Raw genomic sequence first — 22,027 nt, 5'->3', positions numbered from 1 at the left:
ATGGATGAGGAGCTGACTGAGAGCTTATGGGTCAGATTAAAGGGAAGCCAGGGACAGGGGACATTGCAGTGGGAGTGTGCTACAGGCCATCTGACAGATAGGTGCAGCCTCATGTTTACAAGCCCTGGTACTTATGGTGGGGCTTCAACCATCCCAATATCTGTTGGAGGGACAACACAGCAGAGCACAAGCAATCCAGGAGGTTCCTGGAATGCATTGACAGTAACTTCCTTCTCGAAGCAGTAGAGGAACCAGTAAGGAGTTGGGTTCTGCTGGACCTTGTTCTTGCCAACAGGGAAGGGCTGGTAGGGAATGTGAAGCTCGAGGGTAACCTTTGCTGCAGAGACCACAAAATGATGGAGTTTGAGATCCTTAGGGTGGCAAGGAGTGTGTGCAGAGAGCTTGCTGCCCTGGGCTTCAGGAGAGCAGGCTTTGGCCTCTTGAGGGATCTGCTTGGTGGAGTATCATGGGATAAAGCCATGAAGGGAAGAAGGGACCAAGTAAGCTGGTTAATATTCAAGGATCACCTCCTCCAGGCTCAGAAGCAGTGCTTTCTGACAAAGAGGAAGAGTTGATTTAGGTGATCTTTAAGATCCCTTCCAACTGAAACTATTCTAGGTTTTTATGGATGCAATATAGTGTATTTCAAACACCAGCAATACACCTGTTTTAGAAGTGCATCCATAACTAAAATATAAATAACTTGTATGAGACTTGCCAATATTTACTTGTCATAAGTTAAGACTCTGGAAAGAAGTGACTGACAATAACTCTAGTTGTTTTCAAAGAGTTCCATGTTCTGTGCTTTGTAACCTTGCAGGTGTTCCCTTTTGGCAGATACTCAGCAGTGGCCTTGCTGCAGCTTAAATCCAGCTGTTCTGCAATATCTGGAGAGCTTTTCTTGATCTGCAGTGTTTTTATGGATGTCAATATTCCTTTTCTTATTTCTTTCTGTTTCATATACCACGGTTACTGAAAATATTTTGGAGCTATTCTGCCACTCTTTGTTGCCGGTTTTACAAAAGCATTCGTAAGTGTATAGGCTTGAATCTCGGTTTAAGATTTGTCTGTGTGTTTCAGGATGCTTGATCATAGGGCGGGAGAAGAAATAGATTAAATTCTGTCTGGAAATTAATTTTCTTCTGTATTGTTCTTACCTTATGAGGCTTAGAATGTCTGCAGTTTCAGTCTAGTTCTTTGCTTTTACTTCTGTGCTGCTTCATGGGGATATGTCTCTTTTGGATTTATTTTGGTAGTTGTTCCCCCCTCCCCCTTTGTAAGTACTGGACTTCTCCAGGTAGTGGATTTCCTGAAGTACAGAGTTTTATCATTAATGCTGATGAAGTGTGTCATGGGATTTGTAGTTCTCTCTAATAAAATTCTCTAGAGGAGTTACGCTGGAAGCCAGCTAGAGCTCCATCCCCTACGAAGCCCAAGAGTAGCATGCCAAAAATATTTTGGCTTTTGCTGTGAGTATTCTTTAACATAATCCCAGACTGGTTTGGGTTGGACAGGAACTTAAGCTCATCCAGTTCCAACCCCCTGCTATGGGCAGGGACACCTCACACTGGAGCAGCTTGTTCCAAGCCCCTGTGCCCAACCTGGCCTTGAACACTGCCAGGGATGGGGCAGCCACAGCTTCTCTGGGCACCCTGTGCCAGTGCCTCAGCACCCTCACAGGGAAGAACTTCTGCCTTAGATCTAACCTGAACTTCCCCTGTTTCACTTTGAACCCATCACCCCTTGTCCTGTCACTACAGTCCCTGATGAAGAGCCCCTCTCCAGCATCCTTGTAGCCCCCTTCAGACACTGGGAGCTGCTCTGAGGTCTCCACACAGCTTCTCTTCTCCAAGCTGAACAGCCCCAATGTTCTCAGCCTGTCTCCATACAGGAGGTGCTCCAGCCCCTGAGCATCCTCATGGCCTCCTCTAGACTTGCTCCAACAGCTCCATGTCTTCCTTATGTTGAAGACACCAGAACTGCACACAGTGCTGCAGGTGAGGTCTCACCAGAGCACACCTGCTTTCACTGCTTTGCAAAACTATGTTGAAGAGAACAGTAATTCTTAAAAAACACAGACTGGTTTGGGTTGGAAAGGACCTTAAGATCATCCACTTCCAACCCCCTGCCATGGGAGTTTTCTGACTTTTTCTTCCTATGTCACTGAAACACTTTGGCTGTTTCCTGTGTATGTGCATGCTGTTACTCAGAGTTTTATTTTGCAATGTAGATGCTTATTCTGTCCTGACAAGGTAACAGCTGTTCTGTTTGTACTTTAGGAGCACAAAGTGTGTCAACAAGCTGACCTTTCCTGAATGATAGAGACTAGGTCATGAGGCACCCCAGCTTTGGTTATGGAGTACAGGAGAGAGTGCTGCTCACCAAGGAAGATAATGTGTGAGCTCATTGGGAAAGAGTGGCTGTGTTCAGCTGTGACATCTTGAATCTGCAAGTTCAGAACAGCTCTTCTGGGGACAACCAAAGGCATTGATTCATAGTCAAATAGAAGATAACAGTATCAAAATAGCTAGTGATCGTGTGGTTAAGGAAATGTGTTGCCAGAAGGAACTGATAAATAATCAGAAGCATCTTTGAGACTTGTTTATTCATGGCTTGTGCTCCTGTGGGGAGGGGAAAGCACCTTTGTCGGCCCTAGTTTAATGCATTAGCACTTTATGCAAACTCCCAGTTAAGCTGGTTGGTGCCTTATCTGTATGCTTTCAAGTGAAACTGTGTTCCCTGCAGGTGTGAGATTTTATGACAATGCAGTTATTCTGCTCAATAGAAAACATGGGTAGGCTGAAAGGGTATGAAATGTAATGGATTTTCCTCCTTTTAATAGCTTATTGGGTTGGGTTTTATTTTGTTTTTAAAGAACATGGTGACCAATGCTTGAAGCAAAGGATTAAAATTCAAGCAAAACAGGTGTCACCATTGCAGCATTCTGTGTCATTGGCTCATGCTGATACTGTCATCAGTAATACAGCTTGACACGTAAAGCGGTACACATACAGGGAGAGAGTTTGACATTTAGCCTCACTTTCTGTCTTTTGGAGGCAATAATTGTGCCTACCTCTTGCAAAGCAGCTTCAGGTTCTCAGGTATCATGTGCCTGATGACGCCTGTTGTTGCTTAACCAGGTGGAATTGCGCATCCTATGCGTAGAGCAGGGCAGTGGGGTTGCTGCTGTGGGAGAAGAGGGAAGTGAAGGGCTCTGTCCCCTGAGAGGCAGTTCTGCTAATGAGGTGAGCAAGCTCCAGACAGGCAGAAAACCCTCCTGGTTGCTTTTAAGCTTGGAGTTTAGGAAGAGCTGAGAACTGGACGGCCTTGAGAACCTGACCCTTCCTTGCCAGTGAGAAAATGATTTCTTATTCCTGATGGCACTTCTGAGCTTTGAGTCGTGTTTCTCTGCTTTCATTCCGAGTATGGTGAGTGTCATTTCTTTCCTGAGCAATTTCAATCCTGAAACAATTTCTTTCTCAAGTCTTTTAAGGAAATGGATACTTCTTTCAGTGTTTGGTGAGGAAGCATTGCCTGTCTGAAGGGGTTTGCGTGGTTCAGTTTACTTGCTTTGGTTTACCCATATAGGTGCTCTTACACCTATTTGTAGTTGTTACCTAATGAATAAGTGCTCTGGAGACTGTAGAGAAGGGAAAACCATTTCAAAATAGAGTAGGAGTGTTCAAGCAGACAGAATTTTCCACTTTCTTGTACTTGAAGTGGTGAAGGGAATGAAGCATGTGTGCAGAGCAAATGAAGGTCACATGAGTCACTAACCATCTTTTGACAGCTCTCAGAAGAGGAGTGAGCTTGCTCCCTTTATTTCTCGCCACCAATGACATTTTACCAGGGCTGTGAAATCTGTTGTATGTGCTGGTAGATTTGGGAGTTCCTGTTCAAAGAACTCTGATTTACTGTACTCAGAACCTAAGTTCTTATTTCTTCCAGAAAGTGCAGATGTTATGTTTGCATGAAGGTTGAGTGTAACTTCAGTGTCATATGGGTGATATAATGGAAGTATTTCAGGTGTAGTGGGACCTATTGATTAATGAAGACATGTAATGATTGTGAATAATGTGAATTCACATGACTGAGGTTGCAGGAACACATCCTGAGGATTTCACAGGTTTAGGCATGTTGCCTAGAGGCACAGAAAGTTTCCTAGCTGTCATCATTATGACTGAGCAGCATTCAGCAAGAGAATAGGTATTTGGGAAAGGTGGTCAGTGGGGAAGCAGAGGGAAGATGAAAATACTCCTCCTTAGAAGCAGAAGGGCCTTGAGAAGAAAGATCTTTTCTGGGGCAATATTTTCAACCTACATTGGTCTTTGAATGTAGAGTTACTGGGAGATGCGACAGTTGAGATGGCTTTGGGGCTACAGAGTCTACATGTGCTGTTATGCCTGTGTGTTGTTAGAGATTAAGAATTATCGTGAGTTATGTGTAGTTTTAACACAGACAGTTCTGTACTTCAGGAGTAAAAAGAGTGTTTCTTGATTATGCTTTGGCTCTTTTAGTTATTTGTCTCTTGTTAGGAATTAAGATGTAATTTTTAGTGTGAGATATTTGTAATGAATAAATTCGGAATGGAGGGAGCAATGACAGATGAACTTTACACATACAGACTTCAGCAAGGTGGTCTGAAGAATAACAACACTATTTGGCTACAAGGTCTGTACCAAGTGGTAAAGTACTTGATGCTTTTTGTCTTTCTTTTCAGTATCTCTTAATGAATAATTTGGTTTAGGGTGTGCTGTATTCTATTAGCTTCCTATGTTGTAGCAACAAGATTATTGACTAATCATGAATAGTTGTATACAAATTTGTTTCCTAGCAAATGACTTTCTAAAGGGGGAAGAGGAATGTACTAGCTCACTAGAGAAAACCCCAAACCTTTACTTCAGTTAATTCTGATGTTTTTATACACAGCAGTGCTTCTGAAAAACATGATGAGGCTTTAGAAACCAGTCCTCTAAGTACCCCTTCCTTTATATTCCTAGCTTTTATAACTGTAGTGAAACTGGGTTACCACTGACATACCAAGTATGTTCATGCACAAATATATTAGACTTCCTTCCCCTCTGTTACCTTATATATTACTGTGGTATCTGGATGGCTACTCAGCTGCATGTTCATAGCTGCATGTCACCCCGATCTTGCAAACCCTTAGTATCTCCATTTTAGAGATGGAGCACAGCTGCATGGAAAAACTAACCCATTTGCTAATGTTCACCAGAGGTCTGTGGTGAGGCAGGGAGCTTTTGATGGTTCCAAGATCCAAATGTAGCTGAAATGGTTTGTGTCTTAGCTCCCTTCTATCTGACTTTGTGTATATCCTCATTACAAAGGAAGCAGTGGCAAACTTGTGAGTGGTAATGAAATGAGAGAGCCTCAAAGCCCATGGATGGATTTAGCAGGTGGAATCTGAAAGTAAAGCCCCTCTTCCCAGTCTGTTACTTCCTTACTGTTAACACTGCCTGGCACAACTTGTGTTGCTACATGAGTTGTTGGAGCAAATGCTGTTGCAGCCACATCATTCTGTATGTGGCAGTTCCTCAAGTTACACACTTTTCAGTATAGTGGAGCTGATGGATGTCATGTGGGTGATAACAAGATAGATTTGCTTGTAAGCTCCCAGTAGCATTGCCTCCTTAATCTGGCCAGTCTTCTGATGTGGTGAGAACTGGCTGGATTCATGTTACTCCTGTAGCTTTTACTAACCCCATCAGCTACTAACACTTGTGAAAAACTTGATGCTTCTGCAAGAATGAAGCTGGGCCATTTATGCTAACATTGAGCTGCTTTAGACTTTTTATTGGGAAGAATGTAGTTTTTTTCTGTCCAAGTTTAGCAGAACAGGAATCTTTTTTTAGGCTCTCTCCAAATTGTGATAGTTTTCAGACTATCTAAGAGAAGCTCTGAAGAGTTTGACATTACAGATGCCCCATTGTTGCCTATTGTGTAAAATACATTTGGGCAGTACTAGCTCAAATGTGAATAGTATCCTGAAAATACTTGAAGAACTACTTGACATAATGCATCTAGTGGCTTTTCCTAATATCTTTATCTTCTCCCATTCACTTTTCCCCCTGTAAAGTGAATTTGCTTCAAAGAATGTGTGTTACAGATGCTAAGTATTACTTTTGCTGGGTTAGCATTTGGAAAGGACACTCGTATCTCTGTGCAGTACAGGTGCTGTTTCCCTCCTGAACATGCAAAATGTTTTTGATGTACCATAGTGTAATGTTTGATAGACAATGGGGATAAAATCGTCTCTCAGCTGTCTGAATGTGTGTGTCTGAGGGGGAAGGGAGGAGAACATAGCGTTTCAAAGAGAAAAGGAGGGTGTGTGTATTCTGGGGAGTATCATATTAATCTGAAGGAGCAAGATGCATTCTTTGAGCTTGACTTTTTGCTCTGGGAGGGACTGGGGGGACACAGAGTGTGTGTGTGGTGGGGGGGGGAGGTGGTGAGCATTCCTGGAGGGGATTAATTTTGAGGTGACTCAGACAGACTTTGATCCTTTCCATCTGCAGGTTGGCTTGTTTTAGCTTGTTAATATATGGATAGCAAATTCCCTTCTTCCTTTTATGTTTGGAAAATTGCTCATAGCCCACACATGGCTCTGTAATTGGGGAGAGATTGTTCATTCTTGCCTGCAGGAAGACATTTCTCTGTCTGCTGAGCTGGAGTTCCAGACTAGATAGAGGGAATGCAAGAAAAACAGTGATGGGAAGCAGGGCTGCACATCTCTTCTTTGAGCTATGATTCGTGAAGAAATCACCACTGATCTGTGTTTGCATCCAGAACACCATGTATTCTTCAGGATGGGGAAGTAAAATTGCTCAGTAGTGCTCTCAACCCTCCTTGTGCCTCAAGATATAACGGGGTGGATGCCTGTAGGACATGGATACTGTGGAGAAACTTCAGTGAGTTTAGGAATAAAGCTTTCTTCATCGGTAACCTGTAAGAATTAAATGCTCTCCTCATCAGATTTTCTTCTTTATTTCAACTTCAGGCATTTTAAATACAAGTAGGAATGATGAATATATATTTGACTTGAAAGTAGACAAGGGTTTGGTGATATCAAATACACTCTGTTTCTCAACAAAACTTCTTCAGGATTGTTAAACTTGTGTTCTGTTGAACTTGCATTACCCTGCCTCCTCTCGAATTACAAGTCAACTTTCCAAAAGTAGCAGGATTTTCTTCATGCTGGATTTTATCAGGATTCTGCCTGGGTGCTTATCCTTCAGGTAAGACAGAGCTGGTCAGGTTGCAGAGAGATTTGATCTCCTGCCTCTTCCCCCACCCCAGAAGATGCTTTGGAAAGGTTTGTGTGTGTGCATGTGTCATTTGGAACTTTTTCATTTCTGTGACCACAAGTGAAGATTTTATTCCTTGTTGAAGATAGAAAATAGCAGCATGTACCAGCCATTGAGTCCTGGCATAGGCTTACAGTATTTATCTAGTGGGATTTTTCCCTGTGTTGCTTGTATGTCTACATTTAAGGATTTTATGGGCTTGCTTTGGCTTAGAGTGTTGCAGTTCTCTGTCATTATTTTAAGGGTTCACAGAATTCTGTTTGTAAATGTGATTGACTGAAGGGTCTGGATGAATAATTGCAGTCTGTCCTCAGTTTTTATTAGATGCAGCACTTCACTATGATGCTGTGATTTTCCCTGCACATGGCAGAGGGTTGGAACTAGATGATCTGAAGTTATTTTCCAACCCAAACCATTCTGTGATTCTGTTATTTCCTTATCTTTGTGCTTTTGTATTTGGTGGCTCACTCTGGCTGCTTTGGGGTCCTAAAGAAAGTGTACAAAGACTCTTCTCATCCATCTCACAAAGGCCTTCTTAAAAGAAACTCTGGGGGATGATTGCATGTTGCTGTCTGTGTGGGAATATTTGCTTCTAGATTTAGATAGATCAGTCAACAGTGAAGAGGAAGTCATAGCACAGGTCATGATGTAAGCAAGCACTGCTGTAGGTTATAGCCTATACAAGCTCATGTTGGCTGTAATGTTTGGAAATCATAGCTGCTATAAATAATGGCGTGAGCTAAATGAAAAGGTGTAAATTCAAAGGTGTAAGCCTAAAATCGTGGTAGTCTGGTTCTGCTAGAAACGTTCATTTAGATGGCCTTTCAGGATCACCTTCCTGCCTGGGACCGGGGTCACTGGAACACCAAGTTGCACAAATGAAATCTTAAATCTCTGATCAGGGAGCCTTATATTTTGGGGAGTAGCTCATGTAAACCAAGAAGTCTAGAAGCAGTTCTCTTCATGAAGGCTGCTCTGGTGACCACATGTAGTCACAGAGGGACAGTTAAACACAGCCCTCCTCCAAAGAGACTGAATAATAGAAAGATCTTAATTTTTCTGCAAAATATTATCATCTCAAAAGGTTTCATTTAGTCTGGAGGCATCTGTCTGTACATGCAGCACATGCAAGCAGCTACAACAGAAGGGGCATCTGTGTGTTGTTGTACAGGTATTGTACAGTTAATATCTTGTGTGTATGTGCGTGTTTTGCACAGAAAAGATTCATTTGTCATGCTTGAGTGCATAGAGTACAGTGGCTCAGGTTCCTAAATGCCAGGGTTTGGTTTGCTTTAACTTCAAAGGATTTCATCACTTTTTCTATGGAAAATGAAAATATTAAGCTCCACCCTTTATTTGCTTGCAAATGGTATTTCTTTGCTTAAAAAGATCTGCACTGATGTTGATGTCTTCCTCCCTGTTCTATCAGCAGTAGATTTTGATTTGGATTTCCACAGTTCAAGTTGCTATTGTGTGTAAACACAACATGCTGGTGGCTGTGTGGGGACTGTGTGGGGACAGACTGGAGTGTCACAGGGGTGTGGGGAACCATGGCCTGTTGGGTTGCTCAAGGTGGTGAAAGAATAGCTGAGTGTCTAGAAAGTGAAAAGATGGGAAAGTGAATCACAGCTAGGGGAAGGTGACAGCTACAGTCACCATAGTAATAAGCTGTGGATTGAACTTCACCTGAACTGAAAACTGGTTTGAACAGTTGTTTGGCATTTTGCTCTCCTTTATGTGTTCTGTGCCTCCCCTCCCCCTGTTAAATTCAATGCAGAGCTAGACTGGAAGAGCTTCAGTCCCAGTGGGATCTGAAGCAGAAATGAAATCTTGCCTTGATCCTCTGCTAATAACTTTGGAAAGCTTTTTCAGATGCTTTGCAACCATTTTTATTGCTTATTTAACTCTTTGGTGTACAGAAGAGTAATAGGTATACTTAGAGCACTCCCACGTGGCCATGGAGGGGTTAAATGCTATTTAAGAATTGGTTTTGGGGAGGGGGGGGAAGGATTCTAATTGTAGTGAAGTATTTTTGGAATTTGCCCTGTCAGTTAGTAATATTTCACTAATTAAAGCAACCCTTTGTTTAAACCAGGCTGACAACAGCTCGTCTGGAGAGTTGGCTGGTGGACAAACCGAGGTATGTTCGTTCCTCAGCAATTCAACCCATTTTATATGCTGATGTTTCTTAAGTAATGCTTTTAACTTGGGAGAAGGTAATCACATCTGTGAATTCCTTGTGGTTTCTCTGCTGCTGAGGGTTGCATCCTATAAACAGTTTTATTGCCTTAAAGCCTTATGTGTAATGAAAATTAACAAATAAAACAAGCACCCAGGCACTGGGCTCTTCATGGCTGGATGCAGCAGGGTTATTCGAATGGCAAAATTAAGGGATTATTAATTGTTCCTGGAAAGATGTTAGCAAGAGGCAACTTTTTTCCCCTTATTCTTGCCTGTGCTCTTGCTTGGGGGGACAACATATATACAGACTGTGGTTTGGTCAGTAAGGTTTTATGTGTTTGTGGAAAAATGGGTTCTCGTTTGGGAATTGCACATTTGCCATAAAGGAGAGGGAAAGGCCTACATTGGTACATACTGTCAGGTTAAACAGTAAAAGCAGACTGAAAATGTTACAGGTTTTCCTGCTCTGAACAGCATTATATGAAGAAACTCACATAATACTAAAAAGCCAATGTACAAATCTTGAATAGCTTACTGTATGCTTACAGGTTGGATTTGCCCAATGCGTGATATCACTGACTGCTCTTAGTTCTTGGTTTTGTCAAATGGCTTGCTGCATGTAGAGAAGCCTACTTTGCCAGATGAAAGATCCTGAAAGAGTGAAAGCTCTGACCGCCCTGGCATTAAGAGTGAAATCTGTTGAGTGATACTACTGATTAATGCTTTTGGCTACACTAAGACTTTGTAGCTTACTTTTGAAAGGTTATGTCTTCTTCATTAATAGGTGTTCAGAGATAAACCTCAAGTCTTGAAAAACAGTATTTGTCTTTTCTCTTTACATCATTTATGAAAATACCAGCCAACAGATCTGCCTTGTCAACAGGCCTGCCTTGTCAACAGGTCTGCCAATGAGCATGTCCAGGCAGTGAAGATAATTCAGACGTTTGATTTGATTTGAGTAGCAATATCGGTGTACTACATGATGTACTCTGTAATAATGCAGAACATACTGGAACAATTTGATGTCAGAACCAGGATGAGCCTTTGAAATGAGCGTTCTCTAGTCTCGCTTGTATTTTGTTGTACATTCCTGTGAAATTATTTCAGCTTTTGGCAAGTGTATCATGGAACTGTTAGTCCTGTGAATTGCTGTGATCTAGAAATTTGTTTTATTTGAATAATCTGTTCTAGGAATGTTTTCTTTTATTCTGAGGGGCAGAGGGAGCAGCAACTGTTGTAAGAATGAATTAGATCCTCTAAAAGTGCAGGAGATCAAACTACATAAGAATAAGCATTATCAAGGCTTTAAAGGAAACTGCTGTTGTTCAAGAGAAGGGGGAGAGAACAGAGTACTTCTTCAGTGTGCTAATGTGAATGTACCCTTGGTGGAACAGAGGAATGGAAACTGGAGAACCCTAATGAAATCTGAGAGTATTTGGTAAGAAGAGGAAGGGCTTGCAGAGCTTCCTGGTTGTTAGAAGGAAGAACTTGAGGTTTTGAATGGGTTCTTTGGGCCTTTAAAAAGGGTCATGAAGGTCAAGTTCAAAGTTTTTCTTTATTCACTGTGACAAGAGATCCTGATTTTAGTGCCAGGGAAAAAACTGGGCTAGTTATTTAGAAATTTGAAGTGAATAGTTATTTTGAGCTACAAGGAAGGTCGGTTAAGTAACAGTTGCATTTCATGTTATTGTTTTTCTCAACGTAATAGTTTAACTATTTGTCCTTGGGTGAGTGAGCAAGTTAATCAGCTACAGAGCAGGGACTGTATAATAACTTTATAAATGCCTGTTGTGTTTTATTTCCATTTCCACAAGAGCTTTGGATCTTGTAGCTCAATGTGATCCTTGTGCTTAAGCCATTTTACATTATCCTGGCTCATTCACATGGCAGAGGAGAGGAACTGAAGTTCCAATCCTCAGTCCAGTAGCAACAGATCTTCTCCTGCCTACGTGGGAGCACACAAAGCTCCCAGTTAGTAGCACACTGCGCTAATCAGTGGCCAGAATTGATGACATTTATCAAGATGGATATTTTATTGTGTTCCTGGTAGAGGTTAACTTTAGAATGGAAATAGCTAATTGGGAAGGTGGAGACTGTTCAGATAGGCAGGCAACGGTGTTACCCTATCTCTAGGTTGTAACTGAAGTGACTTTGAAAATGGTTGCAATAATAAGGTGGAGGTAAGGGGAACTTAATTCAGGTTTTTTTAGGCAGAACTGGGTATAATTCCAATGTTGAGCTTACTATAGAAGCATTCTTTTAATGCAGCATGGGATGCTTTGCTGTTGGACTATTCTTACTCTCACTGCTGCAAGAAATGTTCATATCAGAATGTGAACTGAACATTATATAATTCAAGAGATTTACTGTGAGATCTTCTCTCAAATAAAGGCAATGCTCAAATCTAGCATGGCAAGGTCTTTCTCTTTGTGTATGACAGAGTGAGTCTGCATCTTGTGTTAGGCATGTCTGCCAGAGCTGGACAGTCTGGTTTCCATAGTACTCACTCAGGTATCAAAGAGGGAAGGAGCTGGAAGCAGTGCAGGGGTGAGAACAGGAGCCTTATTTTTCCATTTGCCAGTGAGACATGTGTCTGTTGCCATCAGACTAACCTTGATTCCTCCTTTTAAATAGTGCATCATGAAAGTGGTGGTGTAGTATGAATGCTAATTTTAACCCGGAAGTTTTGACACTGTTTCTTGTGGTGTGGTTTTCTTTGTGTGGTGGTTTTGTGTGTGTGTCTAGCTCTTCAGTAAAAAATAGAAACTTATCTAGTACTAGCCTTTGCTCTCTCAAAGTTTGCTGATTTGCCTGTTAGGTGAATGCAGACTCTACAATATTGCTTGTGGTTACTTGCAGTAAGGGAATATGATTGAGACTTTCTGATTTAGTATGTTGTTATCACATGATACACACTCTAAGAGGTGTGTTCAGAGTGGTCAAAACAACAAATCTTGTAATAGCAGAGGAAAATCAGCAGAAGGGATGCATAACCCACAGTTGCAATTAGAGTGTTTTTCATCAGATTGTATTCCCATTGGCTCATACGACAATACCACAATGGAACATGAAGAATACAAACCAAATGTGTAAGCACAAGTTGTCTGCTGTCTGATGAAATCAATGCAGTTACATTCTGGAGCAGGACTGTTGAGTAAACATTTCTGAGTTTTGGAGTGGCATTTACATTATCCTATACATTACTTTTTGTAGAAGTCTGTGTAATATTAGTTTTGTTTCTGTTTCCTGGGAAATAGTTGATTGTAACTTGATGGAAAAAATGCCAAAGCTTAACTAAAATAGCAACAAAAAATGAAACTAGATGTTACAAAATAAATGATGTTCTGCCCAAAAGTACACAAAGAATATCTTCATGTTCTTGATTGGGGTTCTGCCCCACTTCTTAAATTACTGAGTACAAAGTTTTGTAAGCTGAAAACTTTGGGTCCTCAGGTTTAATAAAGTGCAGAAAATGTGCCTATTTTAAGTGGTTGTATAAAAGATACTGCTTTCCATTACTGATTGGAACAGTCTTCACCATATGATGAAAGGTAACTTTATAAAATGAGGAAATACTCGTGAAGTACTGTTTCCTGTATGAGTTACTATCATTAGTGCAGGTGGTAACCTGTGTGAGATAGCATGTTTAACTAGAGCTGTTCACATACTGAGCCAGCTGTGTTTGAAATACCATTACTTCTGGCCTAGGGGAATGGAAGGATGTCCTTTGCATTGGGAGCATAGGTGTTGAGTGAAGACGTTCTGGCCACACATGCTGGTCTGCACTCTGTTCTCTGCTTAGTGTAACTCTAGCCTCTCAAAGTATGCTGGCTGTCTGTGTCAGTAGGTCCCAAGAGCCACTGATAGCCTGGATCAAAATCAAGTAATAAGATAAGGATATGTGTAGGGAGAGGAGGAAACTGAACTGAAGTTGCCATTTTTCCACCTGAAGTATCACCTTTAATAAGATTTTCATGCAGACTTGTAAAGCATGTTGTTTTCTACATCTTTAACATTTAATGTAGTGATGTTACAGAAAGTAGATCCTGACACATGACTGATATTTCTCTGACACACTTTCAGTGTGTATGTTTCCTTAGTACAGCAGGTGCTAAACGCATGTGTGTATGAAGTGTGCAATTATCACCTTGCTTACTGCTAGGTGCTTCTAGCTAGGTTGATGACTTTCTGTCGAGGATGAGGGTAGGGGAAAGATGTCCATGTGAAAGGTGACGGTGCTGTCTTGAGTGAATTTAAACTGCCAAGTTGAGTCCTGTTAAGGTAGCACACTTGCCTCAAGCAAGATTGTGAGGGTAAGAGGGAATGCTGAAGCTGTGCAGCAGAAATTAACCAGTATGGAATTGCTAAGTTTGTTCACTGGATTATTGTCGATAATGTATCTTCCATTTCTCAGTGACTGGCTTATTGACATGCATCTTCAACCTTCTCTGCTGGATTTCCTAGGCAGTGTTCTGACTGTTGTCTCTCCTTGTTCTAGCATGGGTCTGGGCTCTTTTTTGTCCTTCAGAGGAGGCCACGAAGGTCGTCTGAGGGCTGGACCATCTCTTCTGTGAATATAGGCTGAGTAGAGCTGGGCTTGTTCAGGCTAGAGAACAAAAGGCTCCAGGAAGCACCTTGGGGCTACAAGAAATCTGGAGAGGGACTTTTTACAAGGGCTTATAGTGACAGGACAGGGGAATGGCTTTAAATTGACAAGAGGATAGATTTAGATGAGCTCTTAGGCAGAAGTTCTTCCCCTGTGGGGTGGTAAGGAGCTGGCACAGGTTGCCCAGAGAAGCTGTGGCTGCCCCATCGCTGGCAATGTTCAAGGCCGGGTTGAATGGGACTTGGAGCAACCTGCTGTAGTAGAAGGTGTCCCTGCCCATAGCAAGGGTTGGAACTGGTTGATTTTAAGATTCCTTCCAACCAAAACCTTTCCATGACTCTGCTTTCCTTTTCTTGACCCACTTTGTAGACTCTTGGTAACTTTCCTAGTTGTGTGGTATGGTTGGGGTTCTTACCACAGCAGAAATTGTTTACTACAAGACATAGCTCTTTGGTATTAGGCCATGTAACTAACTACAGCATGTCATAGGAGGATTAGGTTTGTACATTGTTGCAGTTCTTTGTGCATTTGCTGCTTTTGTGAACAGGTTCATTAGGGACTGTCGCGACAGAGGAATATTCATGCAAGCATGTACTTTGCTTAATGTTTCTGTATACCTACAAGAATTCACCTGCAGTGGAAGAGATTTGATTAGAGAATCTTGGTGAAGATGATTAAAAACCCGATAAACCTGTCAGCATTTCAAGGGGAGACACATGATCTCTCTGAATTTCTATTTTTGTTATGTCCAACATTTTCTTTCCTGTGAACTGAAGATAAACCAGGTATATTCAGAAATAGATTGTTTTTCCCCCTCCTGCTATTTCAATACATGGATTCTAGTCTTCAGGTGTCTAGCTCTGAATATGTGGGAGTTCCAGTCTTTGTGTACTAAAAGCAGTGTTGCAGCCTCGGAGATGCCAAGGCCGGTTCATGTAACAAAAAAAGAAGGAAAACAAAAAGCCACTGACAAACACTGAGCTTTCATGATCACACAGTCCTCTTACTGCTGTCAGGCATTTCCTTTGTACAGTTTTTTTCCCACACAGAACAAAGTGTCTGTTTGCCAATGAGATGAGCATGGAAAAGACAAGTTTTCCAGTGTCTGTAGTAACTGTTGCCTTAATGGATTTTCCATCTGTCTTCTAATTGGTTTTTCCACCATTATGGATTAATGCAGTGGAGAGATAAAGGTATTGAAACAAAAACATAAAGAACTGATGCAATGAAAAAATGTGAGAGCTGCTGCTGTTTTACATTGTGAGTGAGGAGTGACCACAGGCTCCCCTGTTCCTGCTGGGAGGAGACTGGGTCCTAAGGATATTTGAATGAAGGAGAGCAGTGAGGATTTGGTCAGAGAAAGGCATCCTTCTTGCCTTTCTCCATCAGGTGTGCTGACATGCTGGGGTTCAGACCCCCTTGGGTGCTGTTGTTCTTCAGTGGGTGTCAGCCATCTCTAGGCAGACCTGGGCCTATTGTTTTCTGGACTGAAATCTCAGCCAGATCATCAAGGGAAGGATTTGAAGCAGCAAATATGAAAAAGTTCTGTATGTTGTTTAAAGCTGGAGGTGGTCAACCTCAAACATTAATGTAGGGAGCGAGATTTATCTGATAATTGGTCATTTCCAAACACTTTACTCTCTTCTATTACCTCTACATGCCTTGGCTTTGTCTCAAGAATTTAAAGCTTTGAGAAGATAACATGCAGCCGATGGTCTAGATGAAGAATCTCCTCCAAGGTGAACTGTCTACAAATGAGAATGTGCTTGTGGCTTGAAAGAAGAATCCATTAAGCCTAGGTCCTGTCTCTTGTTAAGGAGAGCAGTGAAATTGCTGCGTGTCTCTGACATCTTTATATTTACATAAGGTCATTTGGATCGAAACCTCTTTTTTCAGTTTTGTTTTGGAAACCCTGGTACTTGGGCAGAGTTTGACTACAACAGAGACTCCTTATTTCTTTTGTTTGAGAAACTACAAAGGCTTCTGCTACTTAAAATTACAGCACCAACTGTTTTAAAGGGGGATGGGGAGTACTCCTTTTCTGTCATTTTCTCTTATTCTTTGCCCCCTTATATCCAGGCATTTTGTGCCACCAAATCACAAGACTTTTTTTCCCCTCAGTATGAACTTTACTCAGCTGGCTCAATGAGACATTTTTTCCCCACCAGCATCTCCATGTGGTTTCACTTGAGTCACAAGTCAGGAGCAGACACCACTGGGAGGGATATCACCAGCTCATGCTGCATGATCCTAAGTCAGATCTCTCTTCTCTTGCCTTGACTGTCTTGCTGTGAAGTGACTTGAATGAATGGGCAGTAAATGGGGTGTGTAAATGCTTTCTTGTCTTTGCAATCCCTCTGGAGTTACTTGGTAATATTAAATGGTAGTGATAGGAGTAGAATTGGCTATTTGTGTACACTTCAGTGTGAGTGTGTGTAAATATACATATGTGCTATGGCTGTCACTGTAGAAATAATCTCTGAATGTGGATGAAACGGCCAGAAATGCCTTATTTCAGTCTGCGTAAAAAATGCTTTGGCGTTCCACGGTTTTTGGCCACCATCCCATATTCTTGTGTAGCATGGGCTCTGCAAAATGTATGTATTCACTGGTGGTAGTTGGGTATGTACTTAAAAGGTGTGATATATTCAGTTAATGCCACTTGGTTAAAATACTGCGCTACTTTGGAGATAATGGTATGTTTTCCAAGACATTATTCTCATAAGGAAGAGCTGCAGGGAAACTGTATGTTACAGTGTTTGCTGTTTCACTGTGTATTCATCTTGTCCTGGTGTGAACAAGGCTTTTAACATCATCACTTACTGCAGTTACCAAAAAGCTGTGGTCAGACCTGTTCTGAAGGTGTTTTAGAGAGTACCTGGGTAATACTGAGAGAGCTGGGCTTGTGTTGGAGAAGAGAAGGCTCCCGGGAGGTCTTAGAGCAGCTGCCAGTGCCTAAAGGGGCTACAAGAATCCTGGAGAGGGTGAGGGGAGATAACAAGGGGAGGAGAGCAGTGGTCATGAGGGGAGGTCATGAGGGAAAATGAGGGGCGGCCATGATGGGAGAGAAGGAGCAGTCATGAGGGGCGATCATGAGGGGTGGCCATGATGGGAGAGAAGGAGCAGTTGTGAGGAGAGATCATGAAGGAAGATGAGAGGTGAGAAGGAACAGTCATGAGGGGAGATCATGAGGGAAGATGAGGGGCAGCCATGATGGGAGAGAAGGTGCAATCATGAGGGGAGGTCATGAGGGAAGATGAAGGGCAGCCATGATGGGAGAGAAGGAGCAGTTGTGAGGGGAGATCATGAGGGAAGATGAGGGGCGGCCATGAAGGGAGAGAAGGAGCAGTTGTGAGGGGAGATCATGAGGGAAGATGAGGGACAGCCATGATGGGTGAGAAGGAACAGTCATGAGGGGAGATCATGAGGGAAGATGAGGGGTGGCCATGATGGGAGAGAAGGAGCAGTCGTGAGGGGAAGTCATGAGGGAAGATGAGGGGCAGCCATGATGGGAGAGAAGGAGCAATCATGAGGGGAGATCATGAGGGAAGATGAGGGGTGGCCATGATGGGAGAGAAGGAGCAGTCATGAGGGGAGATCATGAGGAAAGATGAGGGGCAGTCATGAGGGGAGATCATGAGGGAAGATGAGGGGCGGCCATGAGGGGTGAGGCAATATCATGAAGGGAGGGGAGGGTGTGGCGTTGAGATGAGGGGGGATTGTGAGGGGAGAAGAGGGGCAGCCATGAGGGGAAAGGAAGGGCAGGCACAAGGGGAGATCATGAGGGGGGATCTTTAGTGGGGAGAGGGGCAGCCATGGTGCCTGAGGGGTGGCCATGAAGGGAGTTCTTAGTGGGAGGTGAGGGGTGGCCATGAGGGATAGGGGTGGCAGCTATAGAGTGTGGGCTGCTATGTGGGGGGATTGAGGGGGTCTCTGTGAGTGGAGGTCAGGATGGGAGATCTTGAGGGAAGATCTGTTTGCCCTTAGTGACATGGTTTAATGGTGGACTTGGCAGTCCTGGGGTAACAGATGGACTTGATCTTAAAGGTCTTTTTCAACATAGTTGATTCTGTGACTTCTTACAAGGGCCTGCAGGGACAGGACAAGGGAGAATGGCTTTAACCTGACAGAGGAAAGATTTAGAAAGATCTAGGCAGAAGTACTTCCCTGTGAGGGTGCTGAGGCGCTGGCACAGGGTGCCCAGAGAAGCTGTGGCTGCCCCATCCCTGGCAGTGTTCAAGGCTAGGTTGGATACAGGGGCTTGGAACAAGCTGCTCTAGTGTGAGGTGTCCCTGCCCATGGCAGGGGGTTGGAACTGGATGAGCTTTAAGGTTCTTCCCAACCCAAACCATTCTATGAATATCCTATTACTTGGCCTGTATGCATGGTAAGCTTTCTTAAATATTTTTCTGGGAATTAAATCTGCAGCAAACATGGACACTGGTTCAGGATTAGAAATGTTAAAAGTGCTGTTTACTGCAGGATGGGAAGAGCTCTGAATTATTTTGTATTATGATTAATACCAACTGTTGTATTTTGGGCAGTTTTGTATTGTCAGTGTTCTCTTCAGGAATGTTAGTTACAGGGACATACAGGTAACCTGATGGGATTTTATTCTCTGATTTCTGTATGGGAGTTCTAAGTAATTGTGCAGAAATCATGGGACTTTTGCTGGGCAGACTTCCTGTAAGAGATGGGAAGAGAGGAAGTAGAGAGGTGTTAGAAATAGTGATGAGTAATCTTAATAAAAAGGGCTGAAAGGAGGCATTCCCCTCAGCTACATGTACTGTTTTTTCTGTAGTCATGTGATCTGGTTTTGGAGCAGCCCCACAGAAGTGGACACATGCCTTACTTTTGCAAAGATTTTTTGACTGGGCCTCAGCCTTTTTATGAATTCTGCTTTCAGTCACCCCTTATTTGAACTTTCTTTTGGACATCCCCTGTGGGCATTCCCCTAGCCATAAAAGGTGGTGAAATACCCATTCTGCTAATACACTTCTACCCCATCCCTCCAAGTATTTAAACTAATACTCGTAAGCATTATGTCAGCCAGTGGATTTAAAGCTACCTTGGAGAGTAGAAGAATGCACAAGGAGAGTCCTGGGAATTTGCAGTATTGGTTGGTAAGTTATTTAGAGAGAGGATAGGGAATAGGGATCATATTTGCATGCCCAGGGACGGGAAGTGAACAAAGCATATCTTTGCTTTATATGATTCTGTTGCTGTGCTAAGAGGGGTTTTATGGCTGTGTAAAATGCAGCAGGAGTAGAGCCTAACATAGGGAAAGTTTATGGGGCTTTGCATGTATGTTTATAATTTTCTCTTAGCTGGAATATATTACATGGATTGTTGCAAGTTTTGGAGATAGAGAAATAATGTGCAAACAGTTTTTGACTTCTTTTCCCCTCTGCATAGGATAATGTCTGATTTAAAAATTTCATTTTAAAAGTCAGATTTTTGGTGAGACACTTATTTCCTCATAATTTAGTCGCTGTCTGGATGACTTTGGAGGGAACTGATTCTTTGACAAAAAATCAAAGCCCTTTGACTTTCCTTTTAAAGAGTGAACTGTTACAATTGAAGTTTAGACATTGGAAACATTAAGTTGCAATAAATAAAACTTACTTGGTTCTGTTCTTCATTGAATATTTAACTGTTATGATGTAGCACGGTATTCAGGAATAATGTGAATGCTGCTTCCATAGGTGTAAAGAGCCAGTGTAAGTCTTCGCCAAGGAGGAAATGCTGTCTCAGTATTGTGAAGAAACAAGTTGTGTATCTTGAGTGCTTTAATCTGTATTGGCTGAATTTAAATCTGGAGAGTGGTTTTTGTGTAAACTGCTTTTCCCTTCTCTAAATATTATGTGTTTCAAAAGTCTTTGACAGAGTGTTTTTTTTTATCTGAGCATGATCGTGTTGCTGCATAATGAAAATGCTCAGTGATAAGGAGTGTTTGAAATTCATCATAGCTGAAGATGCCCCTATGAATCTTTAACCAGTCTGCTGTGTTACACTGGTGCAAGTCTGGGATAAACTTTCAGCTTCATTAGATTTGTGTGCCATAAAGAGCAGAACATGGCGAAAAATATTTCCTTGTGTGGTAAACAAAGAAGAGTTTCATAATGCTGGCAATTGAGACCAGATGTAATTACAGCCTTTTTGTCAGCAAAAATTCAGTCTGTAACCTGTGGTTCTGCACTGTTTCCAGTTTCATTTACTTGTAACAACTGCATAAAGTTAGAGTGCAAGCTTGAGCCTCATGGAAATAGCATTGCATTCTTTTTCTTCTTTAATCTCTTGGTGAAGTTTATCCAGGAATTTCTTCAAAACTGCCCTTTTCAGAGAGAGTCACAGGCATGTCCTGTAAGCTTCAGCCCAAAGGAGAACTCTGCAAGAAAGAAGAGTGGATAAAATCTAAAATGACGATTCTGGTTTTGTCTGTGGGTCTGCAGAGCAGGGAAACTGCAGCAAAAGGCTGTGGAGATGAGGGACTCTCAGCTTTTTTGGGCATAATGGCTGAATCCATAATGGTGTAGAACCTTCTTGCATCAGATTAGTAAAGCTTCCTGGACGTAGTGACACTTTTCCTTCCTCCTAGACCTCTGTCTCTTCAAAAACATCTCCCATATTTTCAAACACAAAAAACCCAATAATGACAGAGATTTTTCAGTAATAGTAGATCTGATCTGTTTGCCATCAAGTATGTTCCTAAGTAGTGCTGGAGTTTGGCTGTTCTTTTCCTTTATGGCTGACTTTTAATATGAATCATAATTCTGATACAGAATCACAGAATGGTTTGCATTGGAAAGGACCTTGAGATCATCCAGTTCCAACCCCTGCCATGGGCAGGCACACCTTCCACTAGAGCAGCTTGCTCCAAGCCCCATCCAAGCTGGCCATGAACACTGCCAGGGATGGGGCAGCCACAGCTTCTCTGGGCATCCTGTCCCAGTGCCTCAGCACTCTCACAGTAAAGAATTTCTGCCTAAGAGCTCAGCTCAATATGAGCTATTCTACTATTTCTCTCACTAATTTTTTGCCAATCAGTGCACTTCACTGGTGGAATGGTTTTCCTGAGAGTCCAGCTTGGCTTTTATTCCTTCAGTATCAGTAATTGCTACTGTGCTGTTTATGGAAGCATGCTAATTATGTTGGCTTTACACTGTGGTGAGACCAACATTTCCTGAAGTTGTTCTTAAGATTGGGTTGAGTGCATCCCCAGTGGTGAGCTTGGCCTCCAAGCACCCAGGTCTGCTCAGGGTGGTCAGTTGCTGCCCTTTGTGTTCCTTTGGGCTCCTCTGGAGTTTTGAGTAGGCCCCTGTGGAGGCAGTACTTGAAGGAGACACTGATTTGTGTCTGTTTTTGTGCCTGCTGAGTAGCTGTGTTGTAGATGCTTTTGGAGACAGTCACATTTTGCCTTGAGCCACGTGGCTCAAAGCCACAAATACCTCCCATATTACTTTATTGTAGTAAATGTGTGTGTTGCACCACATTGGGAAGGTTTCTCATCCAATATATGGATGGAAGCGTGGTGCTGTGGTGGACCAGCCTGACTGCATGCAGAGGGACAGCTTTCTGCTTCTAGGCAATTGTGCTGTCAAAGCTCAGTGCAGGTGTTGAAGTGTTGAAGGTGAGCCCATTTGCAGGCCTGAGTGTAAGGACAGTGAGGGGCAAATGTGACATAACTATGAGGAATGTGAAGAATCATTTGTGGATTTTTGTGGTCTGGCAAAAGATGTTTTTGTTTTTGTATAGGTAACTGAGTATTTCCGAAAAGCCTGGTGGTAAACGTATAGGTTGTTATATCCTGCCGGAGGAAATACTAACTCTGTCATAAGCTTTTGGTAGCCCCCTCTGTTATGTTACCTAAATATTTCCTAAGTTATAGGAGCCATATAATATCCTTTGCATATAT

At 42.4% G+C, this 22,027-nt stretch overlaps 1 protein-coding gene across 1 annotated transcript in view; it reads left to right on the top strand.

Annotated features, from left to right (window-relative positions):
• TNS3 (tensin 3) overlaps positions 1–22,027 on the top strand; it is a 192,842-nt gene that overhangs the window by 38,599 nt on the left and 132,216 nt on the right. The gene's annotated exons all lie outside the window — the stretch shown is intronic.

Source organism: Melopsittacus undulatus, chromosome 1 (assembly GCF_012275295.1).
Source record: "Melopsittacus undulatus isolate bMelUnd1 chromosome 1, bMelUnd1.mat.Z, whole genome shotgun sequence".
In the NCBI taxonomy this organism is placed as follows: domain Eukaryota; kingdom Metazoa; phylum Chordata; class Aves; order Psittaciformes; family Psittaculidae; genus Melopsittacus; species Melopsittacus undulatus.
Note: the sequence above shows the minus strand (reverse complement) of the source record. Positions and strands in the feature narration are given on the sequence as shown.